The sequence below is a fragment of the Rhinopithecus bieti genome, unplaced genomic scaffold, assembly GCF_001698545.2.
Source record: "Rhinopithecus bieti isolate Rb0 unplaced genomic scaffold, ASM169854v2 scaffold_15850, whole genome shotgun sequence".
In the NCBI taxonomy this organism is placed as follows: domain Eukaryota; kingdom Metazoa; phylum Chordata; class Mammalia; order Primates; family Cercopithecidae; genus Rhinopithecus; species Rhinopithecus bieti.
The window spans coordinates 4,198,574-4,211,547 of record NW_016809273.1 but is presented as its reverse complement, the minus strand read 5'-3'; the positions used below and the strand labels follow the sequence as shown (position 1 = coordinate 4,211,547).

The following is a 12,974-nucleotide window of genomic DNA, read 5'->3' as shown; positions in this document are numbered from 1 at the left end:
TGATCGTGGTGGATAAGCTTTTTGATGTGCTGCTGGATTCGGTTTGCCAGTATTTTATTGAGGATTTTTGCATCTATGTTCATCAGGGATATTGGTCTAAAATTTTCTTTTTCTGTTGTGTCTCTGCCAGTCTTTGGTATCAGAATTATGCTGGCCTCATAAAATGAGTTAGGGAGAAGTCTCTCTTTTTCTATTAATTGCAATAGTTTCAGAAGGAGTGGTACCAGCTCCTCTTTGTACCTCTGTTCGAATTAGGCTGTGAATCTGTCTGATCCTGGACTTTTTTTCGTTGGTAGGCTATTCATTATTGCCTCAATTTCAGAGCCTGTTATTGGCCTATTCAGAGATCCAACTTTTTCCTGGTTTAGTCTTGGGGGTGTTTATGTGTCCAGGAATGTATCCATTTCTTCTAGATTTGATTCTTCTCTCTTTTCTTCTTTATTAGTCTTGCTAGCGGTCTATCAATTTTGTTAATCTTTTCAAAAAACCAGCTCCTGGATTCATTGATTTTTTTTGAAGCGTTGTGTGTGTGTGTGTGTGTGTGTGTGTGTGTGTGTGTGTGTCTATCTCCTTCAGTTCTGCTTTGGTCTTATTTATTTCTTGTCTTCTGTTAGCTTTTGAATTAGTTTGCTCTTGCTTCTCTAATTATTTTAATTGTGATGTTAGGGTGTCGATTTTAGATCTTTCCTGCTTTCTCTTGTAGGCATTTAGTGCTATAAATTTCCTTCTACATACTGCTTTGAATGTGTCCCAGAGATTCTGGTACGTCGTGTCTTTGTTTGCATTGGTTTCAAAGAACATCTTTATTTCTGCATTTATGCAGAAAACAGACACATGAAAAGATGCTTATCAGAGAAATGCAAATCAAAACCATGATGAGATACCATCTCTTGCTTGATAGAATGGCGATCATTAAAAAGTCAGGAAGCAACAGATGCTGAAGAGGATGTGGGGAAATAGGAATGCTTTTACACTGTTGGTGGGAGTGTAAATTAGTTCAACCATTGTGGAAGACAGTGTGGTGATTCCTCAAGGATCTAGAACCAGAAATACCATTTTCCCCATGATCCCATTACTGGGTATATACCCAAGGGATTTTAAATCATGCATCTATAAAGACACATGCACATGTATGTTTACTGTGGCACTATTCACAATAGCAAAGACTTGGAATCAACCCAAATGTCCATCAGTGTTAGACCGGATTAAGAAAATGTGGCACATATACACCATGGCATACTATGCAGCCATAAAATAGGATGAGTTCATGTCCTGTGCAGGAACATGGATGAAGCTGGAAACCATCATTCTCAGCGAACTATCACAAGGACAGAAAACCAAACACTGCATGTTCTCACTCATAGGTGGGAACTGAACAATGAGTACACTAGGGCACAGGGTGGTGAACATCACACACTGGGGCCTGTCGGGGGGTGGGGGGCTGGAGGAGGGATAGCATTAGGAGAAATACCTAATGTAAATGATGAATTGATGGGTGCAGCAAACCACCAAGGCACATGTATACCTATGTAACAAACCTGCACATTGTGCACATGTACCCTAGAACTTAAAGTATAAAATAATTTAAAAAAAATAGTTATCCATTTGTGAAGTGCTACTGATTTCTTTGGGATATTGTCCCCATAAAATTTCTGTAATGTATCAGTGATTTCACCATTCTTCCACACAAGCTTCACCATAAATCTGATGTCTGTTCTTCCTTCAATTTTAGCACAATTGATGCTATCCTTGGTGCCTCAAACTAGATCCAGAAACAGAATTTTCAACATAGATTTCAGATCCAGATTTTAAAAACTGGAACAGCTTGCTTAATTTTCCCACAAAATCAGTCTTATTCTCAGTAATACGTTGAGATATTTATCACTGAGATGTCCTGTTTCCTTCAGCAAAATGTTTTTAATTTTTAAAAATTTTTTTAAATTTAAATTTTATTTTATTTTCCATTAAAGTACTCTACTACCAAGTTCCAACAGATGACTCAACTGGTTCTTTATAAACAAAAGACAACCCAAAAGAACATAGACTTACATTTTCAAAGGAAGTAAGAATGTATCTTCTTTCCTTGAAGAAGGATGGGGGCTGACAGAGATTCTTTGCTTGACTAAATTGTCATCAGGTTCATGAGCCTTCCTCTAGGCCCATCAGTGCACTTCCTTGTAAGAACTAGATTTAACAAAGAACACTGCGAAATCAGTTTATTAACAAAGAACACTGCTAAGTAAATTTAAAGAACTCTAACCCTTGACATATCTTATCAGGTTTCTAAACCTCCACCGTCTCCCATGTCTGATCACCCTGGCCTGTATTCAGCAATAATCCAGTTCAGTTGGCTTAGCAAGACTTCCCCTTTCTCCCAATACTTCCTTTTAGCAATTTCCATCCTCTGACCCCATCCAGCTTCTTGGCTGCAAACCCTCATTGATCCATGCTATGTTTAGAGTTGAGCCCAGCCTCTCACTCCCACTGCAAGACTCCAAGACAGTGGTCCCTACAACTGTCGTGATAGTGCTGAATAAAGTCTGCCTTACCATGCTTCAAGCTAGGATTTGAAAGATGGTTAGACACTTATCAGACACTTTGGTGATGGAGATGGCAGCTGGTGATAAGAAATAGATCCTTTATGAAAAGATAATGTTAACCAACCTAGGTGTACAGCAAAAAGTGAATTGATAAAGAAAATGTGACATAAATACAACGTCAGAATAGTATTTTATTTTTTCTTAGAAGGGAATTTTTTCCTTTATGAAAACATCAACAATCCCAGGAACATTGTGTTACATGAAATAAGCCAGGCACAGAAAGACAAATACCACATGATCTCACTTGTATGTGAAACCTACAAAAGTTGAACTCATCGAAGTAGAGGGTAAATGATGGTTACCAGGAGCTCGGGGGTGGATGTGGTTGGGGAGATGTTGGCCAAGTGAATATAAACTTTCAGTTAGTTACAAAAAATAAATTCAAGAGATTTATTGTACAATGTGGTGACAACAGTTAATTAACAGTGTATTGTATTCTTGAAAAAATGATGAGAGGAGTTTTAAATATTCTTACCGCAAAAAATGATATGTGAGGTAACACCTATGTTAATTAGCTCAATTTAGCCATTGTATACATATCCATAATATATATATATTTCAAAAAACAACATACTGTACATAAGTATATACAATTTTATTTCTATTAAACATAATTTTAAAAGGATATAACTTAAAATATTAAACACAAAACAAATAAAAACAATGAAACAAGAAAACATCAAAGGAATTAAAAGCGGTACACTGGAAAAATTCTACTTAACCGACAAGAAATAATAAAACAAGACTAGAAGACTACAAAAGAATTAGACACATAGAAAGCGAATAGACTGTCACCTTGTAGCATATACAAAAATAAGTCAAATTAAATCATAGATGTAAATGTAAGCACCCAAACTACAAACTTTCCAGAAGAAAACATGAGGGGAAATCTTCATGATTTGAGGTTAGCCAACAGTTTCTGGACACACTAAAATCAAAATCTATAAAAGAATGGTCGTGGTTAAATTATACTTCAGCAAAATTAAAAACACTGGTGCTTCTAACGACCACATTGGAACATTAAAAATAACACAATCTGATAGAAAATATTTGTAAAAATTATGTCTGATAATGAACATTTATTCAGACTATATAAATTACTTATAGAACTATACAATAAGATAATCAACAACCAATTCTAAAAATGGGCTAAATATTTAAGTAGGTATAGGCAAATGACTAATGAGCCTATGAAATGTTAATTACCATTAATCATTAGGAAAATGCAAATTAAAGCCACCGTGATAACTTTATATCCATAGAATGGCTATAATCAAATGATAGACTATAAAAAGTGTTGAAGACCATGTGAAGAAATTGAAACATGTATACATTGCTGGTGAGAATGTACAGCCACCTTGGAAAATGGTTTGGCAGTTTCTTATGAAGTTAGACATAAACTTACCATATATTGCAATAGTTCTACTACTCAAAAAAATTTAAAATATGTATTCTTACAGAATTGCATGCAAATATTCATAGATACATTGTTCATAAGAACCTAAAACTGAAAATATCCCTAATGTCCATACATTAATTAATGGATAAACAAAATGTTATTCAACAAAATTAGAAGGAACAAAAGCTTGATACAAGCTACATGGATAAACTTCAAAAAACATAATAAGTGAAAGAAGCCAGACACAAAGACCACATATTATATAATTGTATTTACATTAAATGTCCTGAAATGTAGAGACAGCAGATTGTCATGTCTGATACTGGGGGTGGCAGTGGGAACTGGTTGGAATTGAGCATGAGGGATCTTTTTGGCACAATGGAAATGTGTTAAAATTGCACTGTGGTCATGGCTTCACAACTTTATTAATTTACTGAAAATTTTTGAGTTGTACATTTTAAGTAGGTGGCTTTTATACTGAGTAAGTTTTAATGCATTAAAGCTACAAAAATAATGATAGTTAATGTGAAGAACTGTTTTGAGGCCTCACTGATACCAAATTTATGTAAAAGAATCAGGCATACTTCCTATCCTGTAGTATATCTTGCAAAATTAGATTAACTATTAAGATAAGGCCCCCATTTTTAGATTGCAACAAATAATTAAAATTGAGTCTGAGAAAAAAATCACCAATGGGCCAAACACCACACATAATAAAATAGGGTAGGGATTTCTTATCTGTAAATCAGAGGTACGGTTAAGAGTCAGTATGGATCCAAATATCTAAATAATCTAACCCAAATATATGAGGCAGGTGACTTATTTAAAACATTTGTAGAAAGATTCAACCCACTTCTTTACACACTGTATGCATACTTCCACACCTGAACAAAGATATTCCCTGTAGGGAATAAGATAATACAGCACCCGAGTATCCTGGAAAGCCACAGACCAGTGGTTCTCAAACTTTAGCATGCATTAGAGTTGCCCAGAATGGCTTGTTGAAAGACAAATTGCTAAACCGTACCTACAGACTCTTTGTTTCAATAGGCCTGGGGTGGGGTGGTTCCCATAAATTTGCAAATTTTATTTTATTTTATTTTTATTATTTTTTAAAGACAGAGTCTCGCTCTATCGCCCAGGCTGGAGTGCAGTGGCACAATCTTGGTCACTCCAACCTCCACCTCCCAGGTTCAAGCGATTCTCCTGCCTCAGCCTCCTGAGTAGCTGGGACTACAGGCACATGCCACCTCGAAAGTCCCCAGCTAATGCTGATGCTATTGGGTCCACGAAATACACACTGAGAAATTTACACGTAATATCAACATTACTCACAGTCCATGTTTATGGATGAATTGGTTTTATTTTAGAATTTAAATTAACAATCCATGTGCTTGAGCAAAGAGGAAAAACAATTTTTAAACAATAAAGTATGGCCTTATTAGAGAAAGTATATACAATTTATTAGTAATGACAAGGAATTTAAAGTTTTATTAAAATAAATCTATGAGATTTTTGTTTCATTCAGTATAAAATTGGTAATTATAATAAATTCCACCCACAAACGGAAAAGTGAATACAAACACAATAAAGAAATACAATTCAATAAGCCAGTTAAAACAGAGACTTTTTTACACAGAATAATATTCAAATATTTTTGAAAATTACTTTGTCCTTTAAAGAGGAAACTCAATTTCAGACACTATAAGTGAGACTATATTTTCCTCTCTACATTATTGCATAGCTATTTGTAGGTCAGCCAGAAACATTTGCTCCCACTGTTTGTAGCTGTATCTACTTTGTCTATTAGCTCTAGTGATTTGAGAGCAGGGAAATGTCCGTGAATAGTATGATTATTATAAATGTTTATAATCTTGAATGATGAAGAGTATAATTTATGCTTAGAATAATCTCATGTAAGAGGATGGCAAATGTGCAAACAATAAATACTGCCTAGATGTTTATAATATTCAAAGTTGAAAAACCATATTGTTGAATATAAACTTGAATTTCTGGCATCACAATTATCTCCAGGTAAGGAGTATAATAAGAGTCTCTTCATAGTATTCTTGAGTACGTCTCTTTAACAAAGCTATTCAAATACAAAAAGGTAAACACTTAAAATTACTTTTTATTAATAATGGTGATTTTCTGTTCTCCAGTAGCCATATCTCTTCAGACTACCAGTGGGAGTTGGTAAATTGACATATGGAAACTGAATCCACATGTTGGGAGGCCAGTTGTCCTCATCAATTCCCTTTATGGCCCCTGCAAAAATAGAAATAATAAAACATAATATACCAGAACTGTTTTCCAATTCAAACTGTTAAAGAAAGCTAAATATGGCATGAGAAGGACTCCGTTCTTCTATATTTGAGTCCTTGTGGATGAACTGTAACCTAGCTTAACAGACAAGATTGAAAACCAAATTTAGGAATAGGTATCTGTAACAATACCTGAGTTTTGGGCAATCCCAATGGCCATAGTTAACTATTCATAGACTGTTAGGTGTTCAAATTGTGTTCAAATAAGGCAAATGCCAACCTGTAACCAATCCACCTGTTTCTGTACCTCACTGCTGATTTCTGTACTTCATTTCCTTTGTCTATAAATCTTCTTCCACCATGTGGCTGTGCTGGAGTCTCTGTGAATCTGCTGTGATTCTGGGGGCTGCCCGATTCACAGATCATTCATTTCTCTATTAAACTCCTTTAAATTTAGTTCAGACGAAGTTTTTCTTGTATCAAACCTTAGGTCACACTCATTAAAGAATCAAGAATGTACTTTGATTCAAAAGCTATTTTCTTGAAGAGGGCACTATATAAAGGTAAGATTGGGGGTTGAGGAAAATGGGGAGATGTTGGTCAAAGGGAACAATCTTTAAGTATAAGATGAACACGTTCAGGGGATCTAACGAACAAATCACATCGCATACCTTAAATCTATACAATCTCTATTTTTTCAATTAGATATTTCAAAATTAATTAATTTAAATAAAGTTTTGATATGTGCTCCAAAAAAGGGGTCTTTATCCCCTTAACAAATTTTAGCTAATGACCAGAAAGAAGTTAAATATTGATTCACAATTATATCTCTGAACTCCATCTATCCTAAATATAACTTTCTATCAGAAAATAAACTATTGTATGACAGGGATAACAATCACTATTAAAAGCTCACAATAATGTGTTGCTTTCTTAGTGTCAGGAATTACGCTACATATTTTATATACATATATATTATTTAATTCTTACATTCCTATAAAGTAGGGATGACAATCTCCATTTTATGGATGAGAAAACTGAGGCTTAAAAAGGTTATAAATCTTGCCCATTGTTATGTAGATATAAAGTGTCAAACCAGGCTTAGAAACAGAATTGAAACTAGGTCATTTTTTACGAGCTTAAATGGATTGAAAAGGTTATCTAGATTAATTCTTTTATTTTATAAATAAAATAAGAAGCCACAACAGATAAGCCCCCCAGCTAAAGGCAGATTCAGGATTATAATACACTAATACACATTTCTCAAATTCTAACAAGAAATAAAAATATGAATTGGTTCCTTTACATTAAACTTTTCACTGTGCTGTCTTAACCATTATACTTTACAGACAGAGAGAGGAATGGGCGGGGGTGGGGGGGGAGAGAAATTTAACCCAAGATGTAACTTTTCAGGCTATAGGTACTATAATAAATTAATTCACTGAATAGATACATGTTATGAATTGCTTATGTGTCAGGAAATGTTCTAGACACTAGGAATACAAATATGATTATAATTTGGGCTCTATCTCTCAGAATACCTCTCCCCTTAAGAAAACACAGGTAGCATAATAGACCAAAGAAGGTTCTTTGGGACACATATGAGCAGAACTATAGTGGGTTGAATGGTAGCCCATGTTCAAATATACGTCCATGTTCTAACCTCGTAACCTGCAAATGTGACCTTATTTGTAGAAAGGATGTTTGCAGATGTAATGAAGTTGAGGATTTTGAGATGAGATCATCCTGAATTATCTGGCCCTAATTAAATGCCAAACCCTTAAAAGTCATTATCAGAAGGAAGAGAAAGATAACACAGACCGGAGACAACACACACAGAGGAGAAGGCCCTGAAGAGTGGAGTGATACAGCCACAGGAGATTCCTGATGCCACTGGAAGATGGAAGAAACAAGCAAAGACCCTCCCCATGGAGACTTCAGAAGGAGGCTTAACTGAAGGAGGCTTAACTTTTGACCAACACCTTAACTTTTGACCATTGGCCCCCAGAAAATTTAGAAAATAAATTTCTGTTGTTTTAAGCCAGGAAGTTGTGATAATTTGATACGACAGCCCTAAAAACAAATATTCCTATATGGATTTTCCTAGCCCTAGAAGAAAAGGTGTTCTAAGCAACAATTTTTGAAATAGATCTGTCATTAAGCTTCCTCTAATGTGGCAGTGACCTAAATAGCAACAGATATTTATGTTAAATGTCTGTATCAAGGAAGTTTCCTACAATAAGCAATTAAGATTTAAAACTTTGGATCTGGCGTTGTGGCTCATGCCTGTAATCCCAGCACTTTGGGAGGTGGAGGCAGGTGGATCACTTGAGGTCAGGAGTTCAAGACTAGCCTTGCCAACATGGTGAAATCCCGCCTCTACTAAAATCCAAAATTAGCCAGGTGTGGTGGCAGGCACCTGTAATCCCAGCTACTTGGGAGGGAGGCATAAGAATCGCTTGAACCTGGGTGGAGAAGGTCGCAGTGAGCCAAGATCACGCCACTGCACTCCAGCCTGGGCAACAGAGTGAGACTCCATCTCAAAATAAATAAATAAATAAAAATAAAACAACTTTGAATTTAAGAAATTTACTAATTATCTTATTTATTAAATAAGAGGCTCTGAGTCTTGAAATGCTAAAGTCTGTGACTATAAAACATGGTATATTTCTAAGATTTTCCCACTGTACTACATAATGGTTTAGTAATCTATTTAACGGTATTCAACAGCTCTTCCACATTTGAAACAAAATAATTAATTCTCACAAGTTTGAAAACATAAGGAAGTATTATTTATTATAAGTTTAAACATTTTACAAGGGTGCAGCAGAAATAAAAGCACTATTTTCTTTATAAAACTGCATCTCACTGGGGTAAAATATAATCTTTGGACCAAACTAGCACCATCATCATCCTACTCACCTTTGTAATGTAATCATCATCCAAAAAGCCTGCATCTACTAAAATACTAGGTCATGAATGGTGTTAAATAAAAATACCAAAATACAAAAGTACTGTTTACTTGAAAGGAAAAAAGATGAAGGTTTAAAATGAACCCAAATGGATCATTTGTAAACATTTAAATACTAGGAATCAGAATCACTTATTTTTTGAATGAAAATTCATGTTATGGAACTTGCAAAGTACATCCAGGCAAGTAACTTCACATCATAGATGAGGTCACTACATCACAGAGAAGTGAATTACCCAATTTGCACAGTCTATGGCAAAGGTGATGTCTGAAATGTGATCTCAATTCTCTAGCCAATGCTGTTTCCAAGATTCCTTCTTTACATGTTTATATCTGAAGAATGCATTACTATCAATGTTACCAAGACAAGTGAAGGATTTTTTGTAGGCGCTGGATTAGGGAGAAGAAGAAGCTTGAGATGGTCATTCTATTGTATGAACACCAATAAGTTTCATATAATTATACTTCCCACACAAAGAGTAACCCAACTTAGATTTAATGATCACAAATTGTTTTTTTGTTGGCTTGAAAAATATGTTGTCTCAATAAGTAATATATTCTAACAGGTGGCATTAAGATATTACTAGATTCCTACCTCTACCCATTGAAAGCTTTTAGAAGGGTTTCTACTCAAAAGCCCTAGTCCTCTAATGCCCAGCAGGCTATTATGAGATTATTTATTTAAACTGCACAGCCTTTTCAAGTCATACAGAGGCTTATAATTCTTTTATGCACTCTGGCAAAAGTAAAAGTTACTATTCTAACAATAACCATAACATTTAACCAAACTATACTTAAACTACACTTGCTAGAATATAAATATTACACTCATTACTCATAAATAGACACGATTAGGCTATTTTCCTCATGTAAGGCCAATTTACTAGAGCAGGTGGTAGGATGGACAGACTAAATTAAAAGAAATAAATTGCTCTTCCTTATTCTACTTATGTGTGGTGTTGAAAACAGTCAAACTCAGAGAAGCAGAGGATAGAATGATGGTTTCCCGAGACTTGGGGTGAGGGTTGATGGAGATGAAGAATTGCTCCTCAATGGGTATAAAGTCTCTGTTTTGCAAGATGCATTCGTTCTAGAGACCTGCTGTACAACATAGTACCTATAGATAACAACTCAATATTGTACACTCTAATATATCTTTAAAGGATAGATCTCATGTGAAGTGTTCTTACAAAAACAATGCATGGAAATATTCTGGAGCTGATGAATATATTTAGTATCTTGGTTGTGGTGATGGTATCACTGGTATATGCATATGACCTAATTCATCAAGATGTGTATGTTAAATGTGTACAATTTTATTTATTTATTTATTTTGAGATGGAGTTTGGCTCTTGTCCCCCAGGCTGGAGTGCACTGGTGCAATCCTGGCTCACTGCAACCTCCGCCTCCCAGGTTCAAGGGATTATCCTGCCCCCATCCCCCAAGTAACTGGGATTACAGGCACATGCCACAATGTCCGGCTAATTTTTGTATTTTTAGTAGAGACAAGGTTTCGCCACGTTGGCCAGGCTGGTCTCAAACTCCTGATCTCAAGTGATCTGCCTTCCTTGACCTCCTAAAGTGCTAGGATTACAGGCCTGAGCCACCACGCCCGGCCAAATGTGTACAATTTTTGTATATCAGTTATATTTTAACAAAGCTAAAACAGAATAAATGCCCTTTTTTTTTTCTTTTGGGTAAAGGGATGGTTTCTGGTAATAATTTGAAATAGACTATGCAAACAGTTAAGTCTCATGTAACTAATACCTACCTTATTTTCTTCTGCCATTATCTTTGCCAGTGAGTCGTTAGTCATGAGCTTGAGACATAATTTAGAAGATGAGGTGAAGGTGAGGTTTCCTATTGGGCCATGGAAAATATTTCTTATTTCCTTGAAGAGGCACAGAGGAAAAAGCAGGTTCTTTTCTCCTTGGATATGGTTGTATAAGACTGTGTTTCCTAGAACTGCAGCAGCTATCTTGGGTCCCTGATAAGAAACTCACCTCGGGAGAAAACTGACAATAATGCAGATGTAGAAAGGGGTGATGGACAGAACCTTAAGACCTTAATAACATAGATGATCTGCTGAATTAATCAACTGCATAGCTCTTCTTCTCCTGGGTTTCTTGTTGGGTAAGATCACATATGCCCTTATTATTTAAGCCATTTTGATGTAAAAGATTTTTGGTAAAGCCAAAAGCTTTCTAAAAGATGTCCAGAAGCAGATTACTGGGGCAATCAGGCAAAAAGGCAACCTTACCTAACAGATGAATGCTTTTAACTCCCTTTTCTAATGCCTAACCTATTCCAGGTGTCTCTCATTCTCTAGCCTCAGCGTCTCCCTCATGATTTTACATTATGTTAGAGTTACTCATTGAAGATTATTTGCTTTTGTTTGATCAGGGCAGGATGTGTTTACAGCTGAAAATACAGAGATAATAAGTATTAAGTGTAAATGACTCTTTAAAAAAATCATTAAAAAGCAGGTTTTTCCAGTCCAATCCGACAATACAGAAAATGCCACCTAGTATTGCTATTTGCATAGCAATATTCAGGAGACAGTTTATTGTCTAAATAGTTCAGACTCTCACGATTCAAGCACTCTGGGTTTTTTTGCTTTGGCAAACTGTTTTCTCCAATTATGATACACCTCAAACATTTTAAAATGATGTTTTTATATATAGGTGAATATTTATTTTGACATACAGTAGAATTTATATTTGAAATTTACATTCATTTTTGCAATGAGCAAGTGACCTAGATTTCTTTTTTAACTTGTACGAATTCAGTGACTCAATCTTTACTCACATTTACCTTTACCTGAGGGCCTTATTTCACTAGTTTGATTGTAAGTTGAGAAATTGAGACAAGAAATTTTTATGGTTTCATAACATGATTAAAAATTGTTTCAAGAACACTGTTTTTCATGTGAATTATGTAGAAGATAACGTTCCCTTTTGCAGAGATGGGTGGCATGAATGCCTCTTAGTATAGCCATAAATGTAGGTTTAGCCATAAAATATTAAACATTCACATCCAGCATTCCAGAATCAAGATACTTTATTATCTCAAAATTTTAGGTAGTTAATATGGTAGATAGTGTTGAAGAACTACTTGTTCACTTTCTTCAACAGGGCCAGTTGAATTAATAAAGTGACATTTTATTTGGAAGGTAAGCTGAATTCAGATATGATTATTCTTGCCTCTTTCATATTATAATTTTATGTATTCCAATGAGAAATGGAGCTTTGTTTGAATGAGTAAAAATGAACTGAGGATTAAGCTATCTGTCTGGATATGTGTTCAAATGTTTGGCAATAATGTAATGTGCTACACAGACCTCTTGCATCCTTGTGATCTTTACAGGGGATCCATATGGTCAAGTCTATTTTTTTCTCTTTTTTTTTTCTTTTTCTTTTTTTTTATACTTTAAGTTCTAGGGTACATGTGCATAACGTGCAGGTTTGTTACATATGCATACTTGTGCCATGTTGGTGTGCTGCACCCATCAACTCGTCAGCACCCATCAGCTCATCATTTATATCAGGTATAACTCCCCAATGCAATCCTACCCCCCTCCCCCCTCCCCATGATAGGCCCCAGTGTGTGATGTTCCCCTTCCCGAGTCCAAGTTTCCTCATTGTTCAGTTCCCACCTATGAGTGAGAACATGCGGTGTTTGGTTTTCTCTTCTTGTGATAGTTTGCTAAGAATGATGGTTTCCAGCTGCATCCATGTCCC

The 12,974-nt window shown here is 35.4% G+C and overlaps 1 long non-coding RNA gene across 1 annotated transcript in view; it reads right to left on the bottom strand.

The window, feature by feature from the left end:
* Positions 1-5,686: 5,686 nt before the first annotated feature.
* Positions 5,687-12,974, bottom strand: part of LOC108540040 (uncharacterized) — a 94,953-nt gene continuing 87,665 nt past the window's right edge. The window contains exon 3 of the long non-coding RNA XR_001888568.1: positions 5,687-6,267. This is a non-coding gene — a long non-coding RNA (uncharacterized LOC108540040). The remainder of the gene's footprint in view (positions 6,268-12,974) is intronic.